Below are 5,716 nucleotides of genomic sequence, written 5' to 3'. Positions count from 1 at the left end.
GTGTTTTATTCTTATTAAATCCCATTTGTCAATTCCCAGTTCACCTGTTTGTGTACCCTTCCTCATTGCGGTCAGCCTATGTGTTCCCTGGGCCAATGATCTTAGGCTAGTCCCAATTCCTGAGTCCTTGCTTGATGGGCTTGATGGTTTGGGGTCTTACTTCTAGGTCTGTGAGCCACCTTGAATGGGGTGAGGTAAAAATCTTGCTTCATTTTTCTACATGTGGATATCCATTGTTTCCAGCACCACTTGTTGAAGAGGGCATCTGCTTCCCACTTGATGCTTATGGGACCCTTATAAAAGATCATTTGTTTATATGCTGATGGTTTTACTTGTAGGATATATTCTTTTTCCGCTGCTCTGAGTATCTGTCATTCTGCCAGTACAATGCTGTTTTGACCACTGCATAGTAGGTGTTAAAATCAGGTAAAGTGAATATTCCAACTTTGTCTTTCTTCTTGAGGAGTTCTTTGCTAATTCTGGGTTTTTCCCCTCTCCATATGAAATTAGGGGTCAGTTTTTGCAATTCATTGAAGAAGATTATTGGTATTTGAATCAGAACAGCATTAATCTTATAAAGTTCTTTGGGTAAGATTGACATCTTTACTATGTTGAGCCTTCCAATCCATGAGCTTGGGATGTTCTTCCATTTGGGAGGTTGCTTTTGATTACCTGTAGTAGGGTCTTGTAGTTTTCCTTGTATAGGTCTTTAGTTTCTTTTGTTAAATATATTCCTAGGTATTTCAATTTGTTCTTGACTATTGTGAAGGGTATTGCCTTCTTGATCTCCTCATCCATGCTCCTGTCTGATGTATATAGCAAACCTATCATCATTTGTTTGTTGATCTTGTATCCTGCCACTCTTCCATATTCCTCTATTGCTGTAAATACTCTTGTGAAGCTTTGGGGGTTTTCAGTGTAAAGAATCATGTCATCTGCAAATAGAGATAGTTTCACTTCCTCTTCTCCCAATTGTATATACTTAATATCCTTCCGCTGTCTTATATTGCTAGCTAGTACCTCCAGCACAATGTTGAATAGAAGTGAGGACAAGGGGCATCCTTGTCTGGTCCACTTTTTCAGTGGAATTGTTTTTGTCTTTTCTCCATTGACTATGATGTTGACTGTTGGCTTTTCATTGATAGCTTGTATTAGCTTGGGGAATTTCCATTCCAGTTTTATCTTCATGAGTGCCTTAATTAGGAATGGGTGTTGCATGTTGTCCGGTGGTTTTTCTCCGTCTATCAATGTTATCATGTGGTTCTTATACATTTTCTTATCAATGTGGTATATAATATTGATAGAATTTTCTATGTGAAACCATCCCTGCATCCCTAGGATAAATCCTTCCTGATCGTGGTAGATGATATGTTTTATATACATTTGTATTCTATAATCCAATATTTTGCTAAGGATTTTTGTATCTATGTTCATTAGATATATTGGTTCTTAATTCTCTCTATACCTGTGGGGTCTTTGTCCTGTTTGGGTATCAAACTTATACTTGCTTTGTAGAATGAATTTGAGAGTTTGCCATCCTTTTCTATGCTGTGGAATATTTTGTGGAGGATCAGTGTCAACTCTTTCCTTAATGCTTGGTATAATTCCCCTGTGACACCATCTGCTCTGGGGGATTTTGCTTGTTTGTTTGTAGTTTGTTTCATTTTGATTTTTATTTTAATACCACAATTTTGATAGGCTGATATTCTTATTTTTTGACCACATGTAGAGAGAATTTGATAACCTGGGTTCAAGTTCGTGAAACAGGAAAGTTAGCAAAGCAAATGCATTTTTTAAGAAACGAAATCAGCCAATGTCCCCTCATCAGCCATGCTTTCAAAGTGAGGCACATTCCCCCTAAATCAGTTTGCCTAAAACATAACTTTGGCATGTGCACATAGAGTTTAATGGAAAACAGTATATGCCAATGTGACGATTAGAAGATGAGGGAAAATAATTCTTTGTATTTCTAGGGATTATCTCTCTGGAACTCAAAATATTTTAGAGAAAAAATGAAACAAAAACAAGTTCTCAATAATCTTGCCAAACCATGATGACGACAATACTTCTCCTAGTTCACAGAGAAGAACAAGGCTCAGAGCGATGATGTGATTTTCTGTATTCTTTATTTCCTTCCGGTGTCATTGTTTGAACAATATGTTGCCTATTGCACCAGTTCAAAGCTCAGTGATTTAAAATTTTCACCTGCAGAGACTGGGTAATCACTATCCCCTCTTACTATAAGGTCAGAACAACTTCCATGCTGCTTCCTATAAAACACCTTTAAAAGCAATCAGGCTCTCCCTGGGTTTCTACTCACTATACTATTTTTTCCCCCATTTAAACTGGTGTTTTATTTCTTTTTTTAAATCGTTTTATTAGGGGCTCATACAACTCTTATCACAATCCATACATACATCAGTTGTGTAAAGCACATTTGTACATTCATTACCTCATCATTATCTAAACATTTGCTCTCACCCTAAGCCTCTGGGGTTTTTTTATTTGGTAGCTTCTTGATAACCCCATCTATTTCTTCTTTTGCTATGGGTTTGTTGAAGTACTTGATCTCCATCTGGGATAGTCTATGAAGGGATTGTTTTTCCACATATTTATTTATGTCTTCCACGTTTTTGGATTCATTAGAATTCAGACCTTCATATTACTTTGTGATTATCCGTTTAATCTCATTGGGGGCTCTTGTAATTTCCTCTGTTTCATCCCTCATCCTGGCTATTGATGTTTGCTCCTTCCTTTCCTTGGTTATGTTTGCTCGCGGTCCATCAATTCTGTTGATCCTTTCATGGAACAAGCTTTTGTTGCATTAATCTTTTGCATTGTCCTCTTGTCTTTCCACTGTTTTAAGTCTGCCATGATTTTTATTATTTCTTTTCTTTTGCTATAGAAGAGGTTGTTCTATTGACTTTGTTCTAGTTGCTGGAGTTTGTGTGATAATATTTCAGTCATAATTCTCTCTTCATTTTTCATATATGCATTTATTGACATCAAATTATCTCTGATAACTACTTTTGCAGTATCCAATAAATTTTAATACATTGTATTCTCATTCTCATTATTTTCTAGAAACTTCCTAACCTCCTCTCTAATCTGGGCCTGTTCCCAATAATGTCGCAAAAGAAACTTCTTCATCCTCCAATTGTTTGCCCTTGATTTTCTGGCCATACTTTTATTAATCTCCAGCTTTATGATGTGGTGATCCAAGAATGACATTTGAACAATTTCTGTGTGTTTGAATTTACTTGGGCTTGACATGTGTCCCAGCATGTTGTCTATTCTTGAAAATGAGCCATGTGGGCTTGAGAAGAATGTGATTTCTTTGCGTTTGGATGGAAAACTATAAATGTCTATCAGGTCCAGTTGCCTATTTGTATTGTTTAGCTCTATAGTCTCCTTGCTGTGCTTCTTTCCCAGTGATCTCTCTTTCTCTGATTGAGCAGAGTATTATAGTCACCTTCTCTGATCATCAAATCTGTGATTTCTTTTTCAATCTTTTTTAAAGTTTGTTGAACGAAATTCACTGCTCCATTGTTAGGCAAGTAAATATTCAATATGCTAACTGGTTCCTGGTTTACGGATTCTTTGAGCATTACATAATGCCCCTCCTTTTCTCTTTTTATGGTTTGAACCTTCAGGTCAATTTTGTCAAGAGGTTAGGATTAGGAACCCTGCTTATTTTAACTTGCCATTTGCCTGGTATACTCTCCGCTAGCCTTTCATTATTAATTTATTTTTGTCCATGTGCTTAAGATGTGTCCCTTGCAGGCAACAGATTGAGCCAGTCCTCAAGCTTTTTTCTTTTAATGTATGAATTGAGGCCATTGGATTTCAGATCTATTATCATGACCTGTGGATCCAATGCTCATATACAGTCTCTTGCGTTTTGGGTGTTTCCTTTCTCCCTTCATATGAGTGTGCTGTGTGTGTGTGTGTGGCTTATTTTTTTACTCTCTGAGGCCCTGTTATCTTGGTAATTGTTGTTGGTATGTTGGCTTCTTGATGGAGTTGGTCTAAATGTTGGTCTCCTGCTTGTGCTTGGTGGAGGTTGATCCTCTGGCCATAGTGAGTCAGTCAATATCTTCCGAAGGCTCGGGTGTCTTGCAGCATATTCTTTGAGCCTTTTTTTGTCCTGGAAGACCCTTATCTCCCCATCTATCTTAATGGATAATTTGGCAGGTTAATGGATTCTTGGGCAGGCGGTTTTTTTTTCTTTCTGCTTTTGGAAGATGTTGCCCCATTCTCTCCTCCTCTTCATGGTGTCTGCTAATAGGTCTGGACATATTCCTACCTGAGCTCCATTGTATGTGATCGGCTTCCTTTCTCTTGCTGCTCTTCTCCAGTAGACCAATGATTCAAGTATTATTTATCTTCATGGTATCTGTCATTGATCTCAGTTTATCTTCCGCTTCTTTAATTTTATTATCTATGTTTCTCACTTGCTAAGGTCTGTTTGAGTGTCTTCAAGATCACTGATATTGTTCTCCGCTTACTCAATTCTAATCACAAATTCTGGAACCTTGTGTGTAGCTCCTTCTACTTCATCTATTAGCACCAGTATTTCCCTTTGGTGCTTGGACTTCATCCCCTCTGTTGTGGACTTCATCCCCTCTATCATTGCATCCTTATTCTTTGTTGCTTCCCTCAACTCCTGTATTATTACAAGCAGCCTTCTCTACATTTCTTTCCATAGCAGATCCGATTCTGATTCTTCAATGAGCATCATTACCTCTGCTATTATGTTTTGTCTCTTTGGTTTTTTTTGTTGAGGGTGATGCAGTCTATTGATGCTTCCTTGACCCCTTTCAGGGAGCTGCCTGTGGCCCATTATAGAGGTGGCAGCATTTTGATGGATTTTGTTTTCTGCAGGCACAGTTCCTTGGTGGTTCAGAGGCCAAAAATGGTGAAGAGTTTCAGTGCCTGGAGTGAGGCTGGAGCCTTTATGTACATATGCCCCTCGCCTGCTTTGAACTGGTCTGTCAAGCCACACTTTGCAGTCTTTTTTTCTGAATCCATCTACTAGGATGCCTGGACACCAGACCCACTGTGCACAAAAGAGTTCTCAATCTGTGCTGTTTACCTAGGCACCATCTTGACCGAATCTCAAGATTTATTATAGGATCTCAGTTTTTAAAAAATTTTGAGGCTTGATTTGTGGTCTATTATGCGATCTTTTCTTGAGAATGTTCCATATGTGTTGAAGCGGAATGTATATATTTTTTTGGATGAAGCATTCTGTATATGTCCATGAGGTAGGTGTTATTGATTGTGATATTGCGCTTTTTTGTGCCTTTGTTGATTTTTTTCTGGACGTTCCATCTTTCCTTGAGAGTGGTGCATTAAATTCTACTGTTATTATTGTGAATGTATCTATACACTTTTCCATTTCTGTGAGGATTTGTTTATGTATTTCAAGAGTCTTACATTGAGGGCATGTATGTTTTGGGTTCCTGTGTTTTTGCTCCCCTTATCATTATGTAGAGATTGCTATTGTTCCCTTTATCATTATGTAGTGACCATTCCTATTTCTTATTACTTTGTTTGCATTGGAATCTGTCTTCTAGGAGATTAATATTGCTACTGCTGCATTCTTTTGGTTGCTGTTGGCTTGGTATGCTTTTGTCTAGTCCCTGGTTTTTAATCTGCTCGTGTCTTTATTTGTTAGGTGTATTTCTTGTAGGCAGCACTTTGATGGATTTGT

The sequence above is a fragment of the Echinops telfairi genome, unplaced genomic scaffold (assembly GCF_000313985.2).
Source record: "Echinops telfairi isolate 266 unplaced genomic scaffold, ASM31398v2 ScPeMD7_49;HRSCAF=173, whole genome shotgun sequence".
In the NCBI taxonomy this organism is placed as follows: domain Eukaryota; kingdom Metazoa; phylum Chordata; class Mammalia; order Afrosoricida; family Tenrecidae; genus Echinops; species Echinops telfairi.
The sequence above is the reverse complement of the archived record's forward strand: the minus strand, read 5'-3'. Positions refer to the sequence as shown.